Source organism: Mastigoproctus giganteus, chromosome 1 (genome assembly GCF_048544385.1).
Source record: "Mastigoproctus giganteus isolate SK-2022 chromosome 1, ASM4854438v1, whole genome shotgun sequence".
Taxonomy (NCBI): Eukaryota; Metazoa; Arthropoda; class Arachnida; order Uropygi; family Thelyphonidae; genus Mastigoproctus; species Mastigoproctus giganteus.
This window is the reverse complement of record NC_143575.1, coordinates 167,739,374-167,757,750: the sequence shown is the minus strand read 5'-3', so window position 1 is coordinate 167,757,750 and position 18,377 is coordinate 167,739,374. Positions and strand designations below refer to the sequence as shown.

The 18,377-nt window shown below is 36.2% G+C and overlaps 1 protein-coding gene across 5 annotated transcripts in view; it reads right to left on the bottom strand.

Moving 5' to 3' along the window:
* baz (par-3 family cell polarity regulator) overlaps positions 1-18,377 on the bottom strand; it is a 760,042-nt gene that overhangs the window by 31,607 nt on the left and 710,058 nt on the right. The gene's annotated exons all lie outside the window — the stretch shown is intronic.

The window sequence follows — 18,377 nt, the reverse complement described above, 5'->3', positions numbered from 1 at the left end:
GTTTGAGCTACAACATGCCACTTCTGTATATTTTCAAACCCCCTTGAATAGGACCACAACAGCAGTAGCAGTTGAGGAACTCTACTGCCACAACCCTTTTATATATATAATTTTTTTTTTTTTTTACTTTAATTTACAGGCAGGCATGTCATCTCTATATATTATAATTTAACTTAATAACAATTAATCTTAATGACCGACATATTACAATATTAAAATCACAACCATTTCCTGATTAACATAAGTATAATGTCCAGGGTTGTCACTAGGGCAGATGAGAAATTACTCTTCCAGATAACCCAAGTACAAACTTTATAGTCAACTGTATCTTTTTACTTTTCTTTTCATAACTATTTAGACATCCTGAACTATTAGAGTCCTAAGGGCAGGAATGTCCATCTCTATCTCTATTAAATTTAGAAATCTTAATTTTTATTGTTAATTAAATTGTATTTAAATGGAAATCATGCCCCAGACTAAAGCAGGAAAGCAACATGCACAAAGTAGTGAAAGTGCTGTGGTTTGGGAGAGATTCTCCAACGCATCACAGTCTAAAAAAATGTGCAAAATGTGACATTTGCAGACCTTTCTCGAACAGGACATGGTTTAGCCATGGAATATGTCTTTGTGTGTGTGTGCGCGCGCGCGCGCGCACAGAGAATGTGAAGGAATTAGGTGCCAACTCAGCATTCTGATGGGCATCTATGAGAGTTTGAAGAGTCTGGTAGATGCTCTCAAAACAATTAAAATGGGGGGGGCTCATCAAGCTCTCAGCTGCCTAACTCAACACTAGAGCTCACTCTTTTGCACCAGGAAAGACAGCGGCAATCTTCAGGGCAGAACGCACTGGTCCCACAGAAGCTAGTTATTGTTGGTGACTCAATTGTCACAGAAACTGGAAATGTATTGTACAAAAAGGATAGGTGGAATAGGAACAGGATATGTCTGCTAGGGGCAAAAGTTGATGATGTTGTAAAGCAGATATCTTTTAAGGGCACTAAAGATGATATCATTGTACACGTTGGCACTAACGACATTAAGTGTAGATCTGCAGATTTACTTAACAAGTACAGGTCAATGTTGCAAAAAAGTTGCGAGTTAGGGTTAAATTTGAAAGTGTCTGCAATCCTGCAGAGACCAGATAGGAAGGAGTATATGATGAGAGCCTTGTCAAATTGGCCCTGGAGAAATTGTGCAAGGCTCATGGAGTAGAATTTCTTTCGGCATGGTCTGTGCTTATTAACAGGAGAGATTGCTTATACAGGGATGGGATACACTTAAATAGAAATGTTTAAGTAAGACTAAATGCAACTGGGCATAATATTTTTAAGAGTTATAATTATCTATATAATATCGGGTGTAAAAACACCATAGACAACTCTTAAAGGGAAAACTACAATAGTAGTGTACAGGGCATCATTTCAACTATATCTCATATTGTGCTCATCCTTCACAACTAGTTACCATCTATTGCACTACCTCAAATAAGTAATGCATCGTTAATTGAGAAGCCTATTGTTACTTATTCTCATTGGGCAACACCACCACCACACCCAGAAGGCACCGTTTCAAGGCTCGTTGGCCTTTCATTGGTAGGTGGACAGGCACCCTGGTATTGCAAACACGACAACCCAGTTATGAAGATAATCCCACAATATGAGAGATGCCAAAAAGGTGTACGTGATAATGTTTAAGTAAGACTAAATGCAACTGGGCATAATATTTTTAAGAATTATAATTATCTATATAATATCGGTGTAAAAACACCATAGACAACTCTTAAAGAAAAAAATTCAATAGTAGTGTAAAGGGCATCATTTCAACTGTATCTCATATTGTGCTCATTCTTCACAATTAGTTACCATGTATTCCACTACCTCGAATAAGTAACACTTCATTAATAGAGAATGACTATTGTTACTTATTCTCATTGGTGGGTGGGCAGGCACCCTGGTACTGCAAACATGACAACCCAGTTGTGAAGATAATCCCACGATACAAGAGATGCCAAAAGGTGTATGTGATAATGTTTAGGTAAGACTAAATGTAACTGGCACAATAGTCTTCTCTATTAGTGAAGCGTTACTTATTCAAGGTAGTTCAATGCATGGTAACTTTTTGTGAAGGATGAGCACAATATGAGATACAGTTGAAATGATGCCCCTGCTATTGTAGTTTTTCCTTTAAGAGTTGTCTATGGTGTTTTTACACCAATATTATATAGAGACTTAACACGTTCGCTGCCGGTCATGAGTCAGCATGCTATCGTCAATAGCGCGGCATAGAAGGAGGAGACTGTCGCCATAAGCCGACTGTGTTTCCATAACGAAAAAGCTTGAAAATTGGTAATAAGGGATTGTTAGGTATACCATATCAATATTAAAGTGTCGTATAAGCAGTTTCCAAAAGATATTGAGATTCACGCACCAGCACGTGATAGGAACTGGAGGGGAAATTTGGCTGTAAATGCCGCATCACGCGCTGGCGCGTGACACAAAAACATAATAATATACAGCTAGGCCTCGATTAACGCGAGTTCGATTAACGCGATATTCAGTTAACACTATTTGAAAAATGTATTAGCGAGTTGGACAAGGAGAGTTGGAAAAGAAGCTTCCTATATCAAAAAATAAAGGTAAGCCCTGTTGATTCATAATATAATAGAATATAGGAATTATCGAGCACGTAATAGCTCTCTAGTATCAAATCTATTTGAAAAATGATACCACTTTTCACTTTACACGATGGAAATTTCCAGTTAACGCGATCTTTTTTTTATGCGATAGTTGAAAAAGATTTGAATCACGCGTTAAACTTACCGCAAGTCGTAACGGTCAATAAACAAACGTTTGCCTGCTGCCCGCCTCTGTGTGTTCCATCAACCATCGGAAGAAGACGTGTTTGTCTCCTGCTAATAAAGTCAATGCAGACTTGCATTTAAAAATTCAAATTTTTAAATGAGCCAGATGAAAATGTTACCGCGAAGGAGATAACAGTAAAAGAATTAGATGAAATATTTTGTATCGCATAGAACCTCAAACAAAAGGTTTGATGTTCTCTGCGATATTTATTCTGCCAGGGCCCAGAGAAGATTGTTGTCGGCTATCGGAAATTGATTGATGAAAAGAGAAAGTCAACACTGTTCAAATATTTCCGCAACAGTAATTTCTTCATTGTGTATTTTATGTCAAAGGTTCTCTAAGTTTCTCGGTTCAAGGCGCCTTTAATGTCTCAGTAATTTTTTCACGGCACATCCATACTAAAAGAAATATCTAACAGTTCCATTTAGTAGTTAGGTCCAAACAACTTAATAAGATATGCTGAAACTGTGAACTACCTCGAGCTAGTAGTTTGCGCGGTGTCCAACAGATGTCGAGTATCACTGTGTTTCCCTCGAAAATTTAAAATATTCTGCGGCGCACAGTTTAAGAACCGCTGTTTTATGCAATAAACATTTAATTCCATAATTATTTTCATTATCTTTTACATTATATACAGTTAAAAAGTTATTTAAAAGTGTATTTTTAAAATTCTTTATGGACATTCCAGAAGGTCAAGGACCAATTATAATTTTTCCTATTGGTTATGATATTCTATTAACGCGCTTCCGTTTTGCGCGATGCGCTCGCGGGACAAATTAATCGTGTTAATCGAGATCAGCCTGTAGTATGTAAATAATAAAACAAAAAACATTAAGATAACATTAAGAATACGTATTATTTCATACCAAACCAATACAGATTACAAATACTATGTGTAAGAATGTTAGTTATGTATAATGTCCGTACAATCTAAGCAATAACCGGGTGATCCTTCACAAACACTGCAGATATAGATTGTATCCTTACATTTTTCCCTTCAGAATAGCAACGTTTGCATTGCTTCCTCAATATCTTTCCACCTTTTCTTTCTTCCCGTGTTTTGAGCACATGTTCCAGTTCAGGTACATCATGCACAGTATGAGGGAGATCAGATGGCTGTTCCAATAAAGATCTGATCACTGATAAATAGAAATCAAAGTTGCATCTTGGTACGTGAATATTTAGTACAGATATGGGGTGCATTCATCATTAGTTGCAAAATATGCATAAATATTTTTGTAGGCCACCTAATGGTTTTCTTTTCGCAAGGATAATAGGCAAGCATTTGATCTTGCTTATCAATGCCTGACATAAACCTATTATATTCAATTATAGGCAATGGTTTTGATTTCAGTTCGCCTTGTTTGTTCTGCATTTCCACCATATCATTTTGGTATTCTGTAGATATGTAACTGACATCTCTTTTGTCCTTCCATTTAGCAATCATTACACCACAGGCACACCTTGATAAAGTTTCTCCTTTCTTCAGCTTTTTTTCTCGAACCTCTTCCGGAAATGTTTTCCTATTACTTCTGATTGTCCCAGTACAATGGGTTTGTCTGTCAGCGAGACACTTAGCGAGTTCATAGCTATTGTAATAACTGTCCATAAATATGCTATGCCAGACATCTAACATCCCATCAACTAAGTTCATGCCGACTTTTTGTGCATGTCCTTTTCCACCTGAATCATACAACATACCGGTATATACTTGAAATTTGATAACCATGCCAGCAGGCGTTGTGATCATATATAACTTGATGCCATACTTATGGCGTTTGTTTTGAATGTACTGTCGAAAAACAAGCTTTCCATGCCACAATATCATAGACTCATCTAAGCTAATCTCACTTCCTGGATAATATATTTCCGACATACGTGCATTGAACAGATTCACCATTTTTCGAATTTTATATAGGCGATCCCATGGCGACCTCTTTCTTTTCTGGATTTTTTGTAAAATGCAAGGCCCAAAGTAATTCTAAGAAACGATTCCTGCATGTAATCCGAACAGTTTATCTGTTTTCCAATAATCTTGTATGCGGTTCAGTCGAATGGTTCCCATATGTAAAATCAATCCAAAAAATACCAGCATTTCATCTCTAGTGGTCTCCTTCCATGCATTTATTCGAGAATGTTCTTTATTTTCTCAGGGAAGAAGTATTTCACAAGCATAAACATTTGTTTGTGTAATTATTTCATCCAAGATATTGTCGGTCAATAAATGATGAAAGTAATCTATAGGATTATCACCTGACAAGAGTTGCAGCAAATACTCGGATTTTGTAAAACGAAACTGTTTCATCGATGTTACGTCATTTTCCCACATGACGTTTTCCAACTCAACGGAATCCTGCTGTGGAAGTGTAGCCTCTTCCACAATATCTCCTTCATCTACACTTTCCAAACCCGAAGCATCCTTTGGAGGGATAAAATCTTCATCATCTTTGTTTTTTTTTTTTTTTTTTTTGATTTGGTAGTTGTTGGCGCATCGGCTTCTGTGGCCATATTGCACCTCCCAAGGTTTTTGCAGTACTTTGATCCAAGCCCGAGGCAGGAATCGAACCCGCGACCTTTGGGTTGCCGGGCAGGTACTTTACCCACTCGGCTCGTCATCTTTGTAACTGACGTCATTGGGACATACGTCAGATAACTCTTCCAACATTTTTGCAATTTCTTCATCTGTAAGGGATTTTTTATATTGCACTTTTCTTCTTTTTGGACGCAACGGGCCTGCTAAACTATCATCTGCACAACTCATATTACGAGGCTTTTCCACATGTCACGTAACAAAATGTTCAACAACACATATAACTACATATAGTTTACATCCTTTACTTGACGCCGAAACAACTACACAGAGCAGAAACATAATGCCAACTGAAGTTGAGAACTTCATACTAACGTCTAACGAATCCTGCGCCCGTGAATGATTGGCTACTGGGTAATGATGCCACATCCCATGCCTGCACGTGATCGGCTCTTCAATACTGCTGCAACATCAAGCGCTGGTGCATGATCGGCAGCGAACGTATTAAATTAAAAGGGTGCAAGAATATTTGCTGATGCTATAGAGGCAATGTTAGGCAGGTAGGAAAACTGCTAGCTTGGAGGGATTCACAGACTAATAGATTAACAGTATCTGCAGGCAGAGGAGGAAATGTTTCTTGCATTGCTTCTATTAGAATTAGCAGCGGCCTGGACGGTGGGGTGCTGTGGGCTTCAGGGACTGGTAGGAGTCATCATGAAACAAATAAATACATGGGCTGTGTTAGGGTAACTAAGAATAAGGATAGGTACGTGCATACTTGCATGTACACCAAATGCTAGATTTATAGTAAATAAATTTTATGAATTTGAAGTGCTGGTCAAGACATCAAAGGCAGATATTGTTGGAATATCAGAGATGTGGTGTCACACAGATATTAGGAATAGAGAATCGGAATTTGGGGAGTTTGTTTGTTTGTTATTTGGTTTTTAGGAGCATTAGCAACTAGGGCCATATTGCTCCGGGGATATGTGGTGGTCATTCCCTGACCTTTCCACATCCTCCGTATTTGGTGGTCATGGGCTTGAACCCCGGTATAATCAAGAAGCGTGTGCTATGCACTGCTGCCCCTGCCCACCTGGCTACGGAGGCACCTTATTTGGGGAGTACAATGTGTGCAGAAAAGACAGACAGGGTAGGAAGGGTTATGCTGTTAGTTAAGAAACACAAAATCTAAGGAAGTGCATCCAGTTGACATAGATGGACAGTGCAATGATGAGTCAGTTTGGTGTGACATAAACACTGGGAAAGCAAAAATGAGGGTAGGAGTTTGTTATAGGCCTAATGACTCTGATGAGCACAATGAACAATTATACAGAGAAATAGAGTGGGCCTGTAAATAAGTGTCTTATAACGGGAGGGATTTCAACTCCCCAAATATTGACTGGAACTTGTGGTTGGTCACTCGTACACTAGCAAGGCTTTTGTGGATATATTGGACGATTGTTTTTTTTTTTACAGCAGCAAGCTAGAGAGGCAGCCAGAAAAAAAGTGTGATGAGACCCATTACACTTTTTTAGAGACTTAAGTTCTATACAGTGGGACCATCTGATGATGTTACCAACAGCAAATTCTAAATGGGAAGTATTCAAGAAGTAATCTTGGAACCTACTAGGCTTTTTGTTCCAACTAAGAAATACTGTTCTAGGTTTAGGCCCAAATGGATGTCAGATGAACTAATGAGACTCGTGGCAGAGAAGAAAAATGCATGGGATACAGATAAATTATCACACAACACAGAAGCCTATAGTATATATAAGCTAGTCTGTAATCAAGTCAAAAGAGGATAGGCAACCGAAGGCAGATATGAGAAATCTTTGGCAATGGATGCAAAGACTTCTTTACTTATATAAGCTCTAAACAGAAGGGGATGAATCAGATTAGTCCACTTCATATCAATGATTTGAGTATAGATGATCATTCTCAGATAGCTGCCAAACTAAATGAGTATTTTGCATCTACATTCACACACGAGGAGTTATTCAAGGAGGAGAGGGCCAGATGTTCATCAAACTCTAACAGGGAGTTAAATGATTTTGTAATAACTGAGAGCAAAGTGGAGGAGAAACTGTTGAAGTAAGGTAGCTGGCATAGATGGGATCTATCCAGTTATATTAAAGGAGGTGGCAAAGGAAGTAAGCAAACTCTTAGCCATAATTATGAGAGCATCCTTGGACTCGGGGGATGTCCCCATGGACTGGAGATGTGCAAATGTATCTCCAATTCGCAAAGGGGGATCAAAGGGTGACAAGTAATTACAGACCTCTTAGTTTGACTTCTGTTCCACGGAAAATAATGGAGTCATTTTAGTAGTAATAATTCAGACACAGCAAAAGTAATAATTCAGACACAGCAAAAGCTTGTTAATGGGAAGTCTTGTCTGACCAATTTGATTGGAGGAGAAACTGTTGAAGTTAAATGTAAGAAAGGCACTATGTGGCTACTATGTGGTCACAAAGGAACTGGATGCAAAAAATAATTTTGTTAACATAATAGTAATCTTTAAAATTAATAGATTTCTTTAAAAATTTATTTAAAAACAAAAATATAAATTTTGCAATGAAACTTGGACATTTCTTACTAAAGGTGTTAGATAATGAGATCCAACGAATGAGATATACTGTGATGCATGTGAATGCTGCATTTTGATTCGCCATGAGCTGAATGCTAGAACTGGTTGTTCTATGAACTGTGAGTCTGAAGTCTGATTCAGTTACTGTACAGTCGATGTGCTGCTATCATATAGTCTTCTGGAGAACGAGCATTCCGGTAATATTTTTTTTAGCAATACACCTCTGGTTGCTGGGTATTTCTGTTATAACTAGTAGTGCCCTGGATCCATAATCCAGTTTAATAAATTAATATTTTTCCATTCTTTTTTAGAAGTTCAGTTTTGTCACTACATCCTATTATATATATATCATGAATTATTGCTGGTAATGCGCCTGAAATGTAATGCACTGCATACATTGTTTTTATGTATATACAGTGAAACCTTGACTATCTGTTATTTGATAAACCCTGCATTTAATTATCCATGTAGGGCATTTATTTTTAATTAATGTTATTTCATTTTTTGACTTGACAATATTATTATTTCATTTTTTTTTTTTTTTTTTTTTTTTTCAGAAGAGCCTGTGAATGGTTGAATGTCAGCTTGCCAAAATGTCAAACTATAGTGATTACAGTGTTTATTTGTACATTATAAAATAAACATACCATGGGTCCACAATTATGAATTTCTCTCTACACATTCAGCTGCCATAGCATTTAAGTGTCAGCCTGTTTTTCTGCTTTGTACAAATTTTTTTTTTTTTTTATAAGATACTGACTAAATGTAAACATGCCATTTTATATTGAAGGAATATTAGAACCAACATATGCAGGAAATGTTTCAAATAGCAGAGAAAGGAGGGGGGGGGGAAAAAAAGGCTAATTTTAGATTACTTCCTGTAAGTTAATTTTATCTTTTATTCTCATTTTAAAAAATGTATAATTAAGTTACATACATTGATAAATCTCTTGTAGCTAACTGTATAGGCAAATCATGTATTGCCTGTACTGTGTAAAAATTATGAATTTCCTGTGAATAAACTATTTTTTGATTACCTGGTATATCTTTCTTCCTATCATTAGCATGGATAAGCAATATTATAAAATGCAGGATGATATTTTTCAAAATGATATACTGTTTAAACAGAATTACAGATTATCTTAACCAAATTACTTGAAACAAAAGCACTTCCCTATGTATCATTCAGAATATATTTATTACTAATAGTCTCTTAACAATCATGTGTTTCATGGATATTTTCTCCTCCACTTCTTCAGTGATTGCAATTCTGCAGTTGCACAAATATCAAAGGACTAAACTGACAAACCAAGACATTGTTAGATATGTTCATAGCTGCAGAAATAGTTCTGGGGTGGGTGGGGGTCTTGCATCTGCAATAGTGTGCACATAGCATATTAGCAGCATTACTGAGAGAAATACAGTAAATATTTTCACACATTTCTCCCTTGAACAAAACTATGTGATCTCATGAATTTTATGCTAATGCATCTCCTTTAAGTATCGTAATTGTTTTCAGATAGGTTCAACCCTTTGCAGCCAATATTATTTTCGCTGCCTTGCCCATGCAGTACATCTATCAATCAAAAAAAAAAAAAAAAAAAAAAAATAGTTGAAATGTGATGCTCAAAAATTATTTATTTTTGGGTTTATATGGGCTAATATAGGAAACAGCACGATAAAATCATTTAAAAGCAATAATGCAAATACGGTATTTCTTCCTGGAAGAAAATATTCACAAAATCACAATACCTTCCATCCAGATAACTGACAATGTTTTTTTTTACTTTAGAGCCCCTACTATGAGTTCCTTTTGTGAGTGGGCAGATATGCAGAATTCAAATTATCTGCAGAAATCTTTCTCTTAAATGCACTCTTGAAAATTTTAAATTCTGTCTGTCCATTCTTCAGACATTATTTCTTTATATCAGTTTTTTCATTTAGTTCCATGTTGATAACTCCAAAAGACTCCTTTAGTTCATTTAGTGAAACCTAAACCTGGTCACACCATATGGAACAGTTGGAAATTATCTTATTTGTAAGACTTCTTTTTTTCTCTTGAATTTCTTCAGAAAAGTAACAATTACTCAATTTGGCCATCAGAAAGGCCTTCACTAGATCTTGACGCCATGTCTAAATAGTTCACTCTAACAAAGAGTATAAGTTATCTTGTGACTTTTACACTGGGGGGAGTAAGTCTCCTTCCATGACCTATTGAATACAAACAGCGATTTAGTTTTTCAGATTGTTTATATGAAGCATAAATAAATGGCAGTACAATACAGAAAAGTACAACCAGTACAGTGGGAACACAAATTTCATAATCAGAAATGCCAACATTTGAGGCACAATGACATCGAGCTGAAACAGGATTTGTGTGGGGGAACATGCTGCCTACATTTAACAATTGAATATAAAAATCAATAAACATGAATTTAGCTTTTCAGATTGTTTATATGAAATGTAAACAGATGGTAGCTCGATAATTGTACCAGCACATGGGAAAACAAATTCAGTAATCAGAAGCAGGTACGCTGTATGCAATATCGAACTTTGCAGCCCGATGTTAACTGTGTTAACCCATTAGACTTTGCAGTCTAATGGGTTAACACAATTTATTTGTAAAAATTGCCAATGCTTTGGTGGGGGGGTGACAAACAACACACGTCTGAGGGCCAAGTGCCACCTACCAGTTTGACATACCTGCTCTACACAATCAAACCATTATCCTTTGAGCGTGTGTATGATAAATCAGGTGAAGAGGGAGGGAGTGTTTTAGCTACAGATTCCTATGCTTTGCTAAAAACTTCTCACAACTTGTTCCTGTTGCACAATGTTGTGCAACAGGAACAAGCTCCCTTTTTTTTAATCAAAATTGTGGCCATCCTCAGTAATAATCCAAAAGTTGTACACAGTACTTCTTATTCACTGCCTTTCCAGGTGGAACAAATTCCTTCTGACTTATTTCTATGCTATTGAAGAAAGTGATCAACACTGCTTTAGTTCCTGATTTTTTTAAAATGAAATTTTTATCTCTGAGAGCATGTTGGATCACCATGCCTCACCATATGTTACTACTGTTAATGTGAATGACTCTTCCATCATTTGACGTCTTCAGCAATCATTTATAATGTGCAATTTCACTTTTCTGCAGTTTTCAAAGAGAAGAACTTTTTCTTTAGTATGCAGATACAATTTTTGCTTTTTATGGTTTTCTCTGACAAGGAACTAATTATAAAAACCTTAATGTTTTTGTGCATCTCCATTTTTTTCATATGTACCATGTTGCATCAAAGGTTGTAGTTACATAATCCTATGCTTTGCTAATTATTGCAATTATAGCAATACACAATACTTTGATTATGTATGCTTGAGATTTCAAGCATACATAATCATATCATTACAACTACTGTTGTGCCAACAAAATTCAACTGAAGCTTCATGAATCTCAATATTAAGTTCCATATTATGCTCTGTCACTGTTTGCAGAATCATACAATCAGGAAAAAAAAAAAGTGTGTTTGATAGTTGGTGGTGGTGGAATGTGCATTTCTTGTGGCTTATGATGTCCTGAAAAGAGCAATTGCATGACTGACATTGCTAATTAAATGGGGTTCACTGAATCTATTCTGTGTATTACAAGCAAAAATAAAGACAAAAATAAGTGTGGTCAAGATGCAATTTCATTACTGTATGAAATTGCAGCATTTGGGTAGTTTGACAAAGGAGAAAATGGATGCATTGTTAATAATTTTGATTGAAGACAAGACAAAACAATGAGTTTCAATTAAGCACAATGATAATTCAAGGGAAAGCTAAAAGAAGAGCATATCACGAAACTTGCAGAATGAGGATATTTATCATGCCACGTCCTCAATGTAGAGATCACATCTCTTTTTTTTTTTTTTTTAGAAAAGAATTCCTGAAATAGCTTTCATTTCTCACAAGGAAAAGTCTGCAACTGACAAAATATAGGTTAAAAAGATCTTAAAATCTCCTTAAATTTTAAAAATTTAAGTTGAATCTTATGCTAGTATATCAGAGAGAGAGAGAATCTAAGGGTTTTTAACCCTCTGACTGGAGCATATATCAGAGCCATTTTTTTCCCCCTAATTTAAAATCTATAAGAGTGATATCAATGCCAGTTCACGAATTCCTCAATTATTGTGTTTCTGATCAATCTGCATCATTAATTGTTTATTACTGAAGAAGTTTGGTCATAAAAAAATAAAAACTATTTTCTTAAACCTATTCGTGCATATTAATCATCTCATGTCAAAAAATAAGGATTTAAATTTAGCTGCACCTTTCCTGTCCACTTACTGAAATGCACTATTGTCACATTTGGTCTGTGCATCTCCCAAAAGAAGTTGGTTGGTATATGCATTTATCAGCACAAGGCCTACTAAAGTCAAGATGCTGAGGAAGGAAATGTGCCTATTCAAGTTTGTCTGTGCTGTAGGATAGCATTTTGAAGATTATGCTATTATCCGCCCACAAGTATTACACTACTTATGTAGTTTTTCATTATGAGTTCACTATGGTGTATTTATACCAATACAGTAAACCCCCGCTATTCGCGGTATCTGTATTCGCGGTTTCGCGTATTCGCGGTCGCTGATTCAATATAAAATGTGAATATAAAAAAAATGTGAATTTTAAAGCGCTGTGAACATTTTCCGCTGTAAAAAAACATGGGCGTGGCTAAAATTATCTTTCCCAGTCAAAACAGCGCTCAGTGGGTGGGGGGAGAGGGGTGACAAAATCGCGAGCGTGGATGTTTCTCGCTAATCCTTGTTCAGTATGTGTTATGCGCTTGTCACGGAAGGTTTCGTCGTTTGCTTTTAATTTATATGCTTATAAATTGAATAAATTTATCAATTTATAAATTGATATGCTTACAAAAGTGATAAATCTACTGTTTTGAAGTGTAAAACAGACTTTTTCGAGTGTGTTATCGGAAGAAAGTGACTTTACTGTGGACAAGTTCTTTCTAACCCGTACAAAAATATGACTACGAATAACAAGGGAAATGTGAAAAGATCAAAGAAGATGATGACATTAGCGAATAAAATTGAGTTATCTGATAAAATTTCTAATGGTGAAAGTGTCTCGTCAGTGGCAAAACATTATAAATTCAGTGAGTCAACGGTATCAAGAAATCGGAAGAAAAAAATCCGCCGTAGTGTCTGTGAAAACACGCTAATTGCTTCAAAAATTTGCTCTGTAACTCGTGATGTTAAATTAGAAAAAATGGAAAAAGCTTTAAATCTGTGGATAGAAGACCAAACTCAAAATAAAATTCCGTTAAGTTCACTCATCATTCGTGAAAAGGCAAAACTCCTTTATCAACACTTTAACGAAACCGTCGATAGCATTGGCTGGATAAGTTTTTTAGCTAGCAAAGGCGCTAGTTTGAAAAATTTGTTTGAAATTTCTAATAAATATTACATTTAATATTAAATTGTTTCTTATTTTCATTTCGATGGCATATGCTTGCATTTCACTATGTACTGTCTATGTACATAGTCATATTATGAAGGTACATATAATACACACAGACAAAATTTTAGACCAGTTTTTCTTATATATTTCGTACTTTGGAATGGAACCCCTTTATTACTATGGGAGCCATAACTCAGTATTCGTGTTTTCGGTATTCGCGGCATTTCTCAGGAACGTAACCCCTGCGAATAGCGGGGGTTTACTGTATTTTATAGTGCATTTTAAGCTCGTAATATATTATGCTTGAGCATTTATATTTTATTTAAGTATTATCTTGCACACCTTTTGGTATCTTTCATTGTGGAAATAACTTCACAACTAGGATGGCATGATTGCAACCCAGATACCTGCTCACCCACCGAGGATGGGCCAATAAGCCATGAAACAGTACTGTCTGGGTGGTGCACTGAGAATAAGTAACAATAATCTTCTCTATAAGTGAAGCGTTACTTATTCGAGGTAGTGTAATATACATAGTAACTCGTTGTGAAGGTAATCACAATATGAGATAGAATTAAATTGATGCCATTATACTACTTACGTAGTTTTTCATTATGAGTTCACTATGGTGTATTTACACCAATATTTTATAGCTATTATCCAATAAATAGCTGGATCTACTTTAAAAAAACTGAAAATGTCATTTAGGTTTGCATTCCAACAGAATTTTCTGGAACATATCTATCATTATTTGTTATTTGGTTTTTTTTAGGAGCATTAGCAACTAAGGCCATATGGCTCCAGGGATATGCGGTGGTCATTCCTTGACATTTCCGCATCCTCTGTATTTGGTGGTCACGGGCTCGAACCTCAGTCTAATCAAGAATCGTGTGCTATGCACTGCTGCTCCTGTCCACCTGGCCTACGGAGGTGCCATATCTATCATGAAGGATACCTGTAATTATTATTTATATACATATTAACACAGGTGTTTTTCCAATGTTTCAGCATGGCAAAATCATGAATAATATCATTAGAATCTATATTTTCTAAAATATTCTTTTTGATACTAATCAAACAAATTATTTAAATGTCGTTATACAGAAATAAAAAAAAATAAAAAAAACTGGTTTTTATAAATACTGATTTTGTATGTGATGTTAGTGAGGCCCCCATGGCCACTGTGTGTGCCATTATGCTAATATGGCACTGTTCATTGCCATCATGAAATCTTGCAAACCAGTGAAAAACGTGTGTGTGTGGGGGAGAACTGTTACCAATACACTTTTACCAAATTTGTAGGTAGGTTCACATACAACTTGAAACAAAATTTAAATGTTTGCTCTCTGTTCCAGCACTTAACACAATGAGTGCTCTAGCATGACAGCAGGCTAAAAAGACAAAAATATGCTTTGACCTTGTAGAGAGAAAGCAGTCATGCAGATCATTTGCCATGGTATGGTGCATCATGTTCCCAAATGCTTTGACATGCACATGGAACCATGAAGAATATATACATCATCTTATACACTCAGTGATCACTGAATTGTGACTACCTACTTACTGTATTCGGCCCCATTCACACGGATGATAGCCGCTATTCCTATTCACCTTGGCATTGAATCCACTAGATATCTGAGGATGTCCATAGGGTTCTGCAGCCAAGTTCCATGATATATCTTTACTACATTTTAGGAAGGATGTAGATTTGCTTGAGCATGTACAGAGAAGGGCAACAAGATTGGTGAGGGGAATGAAGGGATCTTCTTATCAAGAGAGGCTTAATTTCTGAAAATTGCAGCAGCTGGAGACTAGGCACCTGCGAGGTGATCTGATCGAGGTGTATAAGGCCTTGAATGGGTTGAGCACACTGAATTCTGATGGGATTCTTCCACTTGCTCAGATTATGAACCTAAGGGGGCATAAATTCAAATTGAGGAAAGACAGTTATAAAATAGATGTGTGGAAATTTGCCTTTAGCCAGCGGGTGGTTAATTGGTGGAACAAACTTCCATCTGTCATTGTGGAAGTTGATAGGTTAAATAAATTTAAGGAGGAACTGGACAAACATTTTGAGGGAATGGTTGTGTGAATTTTTTTTTTTTTTTTTTGACTGATGCTACATAAGCTCATACACTTGCTTTCTTGCATCACATGCCTCTATTACTATTACATCCCATAACTGCTACTTTATCACTTTGACTTGCATGACCAGATGCAAATTATCAATGCTCTAGTATACAAAGCTGTTCAAGCTTTTTGTGCTGCAATCTATGTGGCACAGTCCATTACAGATGGGGTGGTCACAATTCAGTGATCACTGAGTGTATATAATTTTTCTACATAACTGCTACCACAGTTTAAGCAATTTTTCCACTAGTGGATAAGCACATGGATATCCAGCGTGAAGAAATCACAAGAAAGTGATTATATCTATGAAACCACTACCTGCATAATACCTCATGTTTTCAGATGTTTTCAATAGTCCATAAAAGACAAGTCTTGGACTATGCGACAAAACTTCTGTTAATGTGTGATTATATGTGGTACAACATTGTTAGGGAACAAGATTTTAATTTATACAAGTCCTTGGTCTCTTTCAATAAACAGTATTCCCTCAATGCACTACCTTTGGCATGCAAACACCCAAAGGTTCTTTTCATTATTTTTGATGTATACTTTTTTTTTGTCCACATTTGGTTAAACAGTAATCCTATATTTTTATTTTGGTTAAACAGTATCCTATATTTTTACTGATATTGCATGCATATGAATACACAAAGTGCTTTGCTGCAATTACTATAACACAGAGAAAAATTATGGGTGGCCCAAGGTAGCTCATTATTTTTCACTCAAAGTCACTACTTCGCACATACGAGGTATGAACTAAAAGTTTCTGCCATTGCTGTAAGCACTCTTTTTTTTTGGACTTGTGATTCAAGTACTGCTTCTAATTCTGTCTGGATCTTGTTAATGCCATTAAGGTAATACAGAAAAGTGGGGAGCCAGAGCTACATAGTTCTGAAAACTGCAGCAGCAGCATCCAATCCTGAGTGTGCTATTTTTCTGTACATTTTCTCCCAGCATTTTTTGTCAAATGCCTAAGAAATCCTAAATAATACTACTCATTGAGAGTTTGCCTGGAATGAATTCTCAATGAACAATTCCTCACTGTCAAAAAACATAACCAACATACTTTTCATGCTGGATCCGATCACTCACTTTTCTCCATGTGTTGAGATGATGGACTCTTTTATTGGAATTACCATTGCTTTATTTATGGACCATAACCATAAACTCAGCTTTCATCTCCTGGCACAAACTTCTCTCCAATACACAGCATGTTCAATTCAGTTAAAATGTGGAAGCATATTTTTTATAATAGGCCTGACATCTAGCTAAATGACAGATGAGGATGGCCATAGAATGTTCGGAATTGTCATCTGATATTTGATCACTCTTTGAACCACTTAAAAAATTGAGAAGAGCAACCTGATCAGTCAAGAATACAAAGATTTTGTATTCTTGACTGATCAGAACCAAAATCTTACCGCATAAGATTTTGGTTCTGTAAATTGCAGCACTTGGAAACTAGGTACTTGTAAGGATACCCGATTGAAGTGTTTAAGGCTTTAAATGGATTGAGCAAATTTGATGATGATATATATATATATATTTTTTTTTTGTTGATGCTCTATGAGCTTGTTTCTTTGCATCATGTACTACTACTAATGCTACCAACTCCTCCAGATGTCTGTATCCTTCCCATATCATCACTGAAAGCTGTTTGCAGCATTTCGTGAGACTTAAGCTTCCCCCCCCCCATGTTTAAAGCAAAACTTAATGCAAAGTGTTTGCTTCTTTCCATCAGCCATTTTATTAATTGCAGAATGCAGTGAATATACACACAATTAAAATGGCAATTACACAACAAAGCATGGTGTTATAATGAAAAACCACCAACTCAAAGCCAACATATATGAAGCAATGCAATGGCAACCAGGACACAAAGCTTTACTGAACATTGCTTGTGTTCTTAATCACCAGAACAGGAACTAATGGCATACACCTTGTATTATTATTTTTCACCACATGAGAAAATGTTTATAACTCGGGTTAATTAATGATCCACATCTTAAAAAGTCTGCCCATTGTCTCATAGATGTTCAATTTCTGCTGCATGTCTTTTCTGTAGATACTACTATGGGCACTATTCTTGTGAAATAGCATCTCTAATTTCCCCACTCTCTTCCAAACCACTCTGAACGTGTGCCTCAACTAGTCAGCATTTATTCACTGTCCAACTCCAAACTTATAGAACCAACTTTTCCTCTTCTTTATTTATCTCTTCTTCTTTTGTTCTTTGGAACAATCTTTGAATGTATTTCCTGAAAATTACCATATACAGAAATTGAAGTGTAATTATTATTATTATTATTAATAGCCATATGGTGCAAGGAAGCCTGAGGCTTATGCTGCACCAGGAAAAAAAAAAAGTTCCCGAGTTACCCTGAGAGAGAGAGAGAGAGAGAGAGAGTCAAAAGTAGAAGGGAATCACCAAGAAAGAGAAGAATGATGATATCCAGCTCAGGACCCTGGGTGTGCCAAGCCCATACTCACCAGATGTGAGCCCCCAGGGTTTGATGTCAACAAATATCTTTCGTCTCCTTAGCCTACAGCCAATGCATGTTGCTAAGTACTATAGGTTCAAATGCCTTTTGTGTTTAGTTTTTTTTTTTTGTGGGGCTGGGGTGAGGAAGGTTGCATAAGCTTGCTTCTTTGCATCTTTTTGCCAATGCTAATACTAATCCGTAGTAACTATAATTTACAGAGCACATACAAATACAAGGTATGCTTAAGGCACCTCATGTGTAGTAAATAAAGCTGCCATAATATCAGCTTCAGAGAAAACAGTTTTATTTAATGATAAACAAAAAACTGAAAAGCCGTA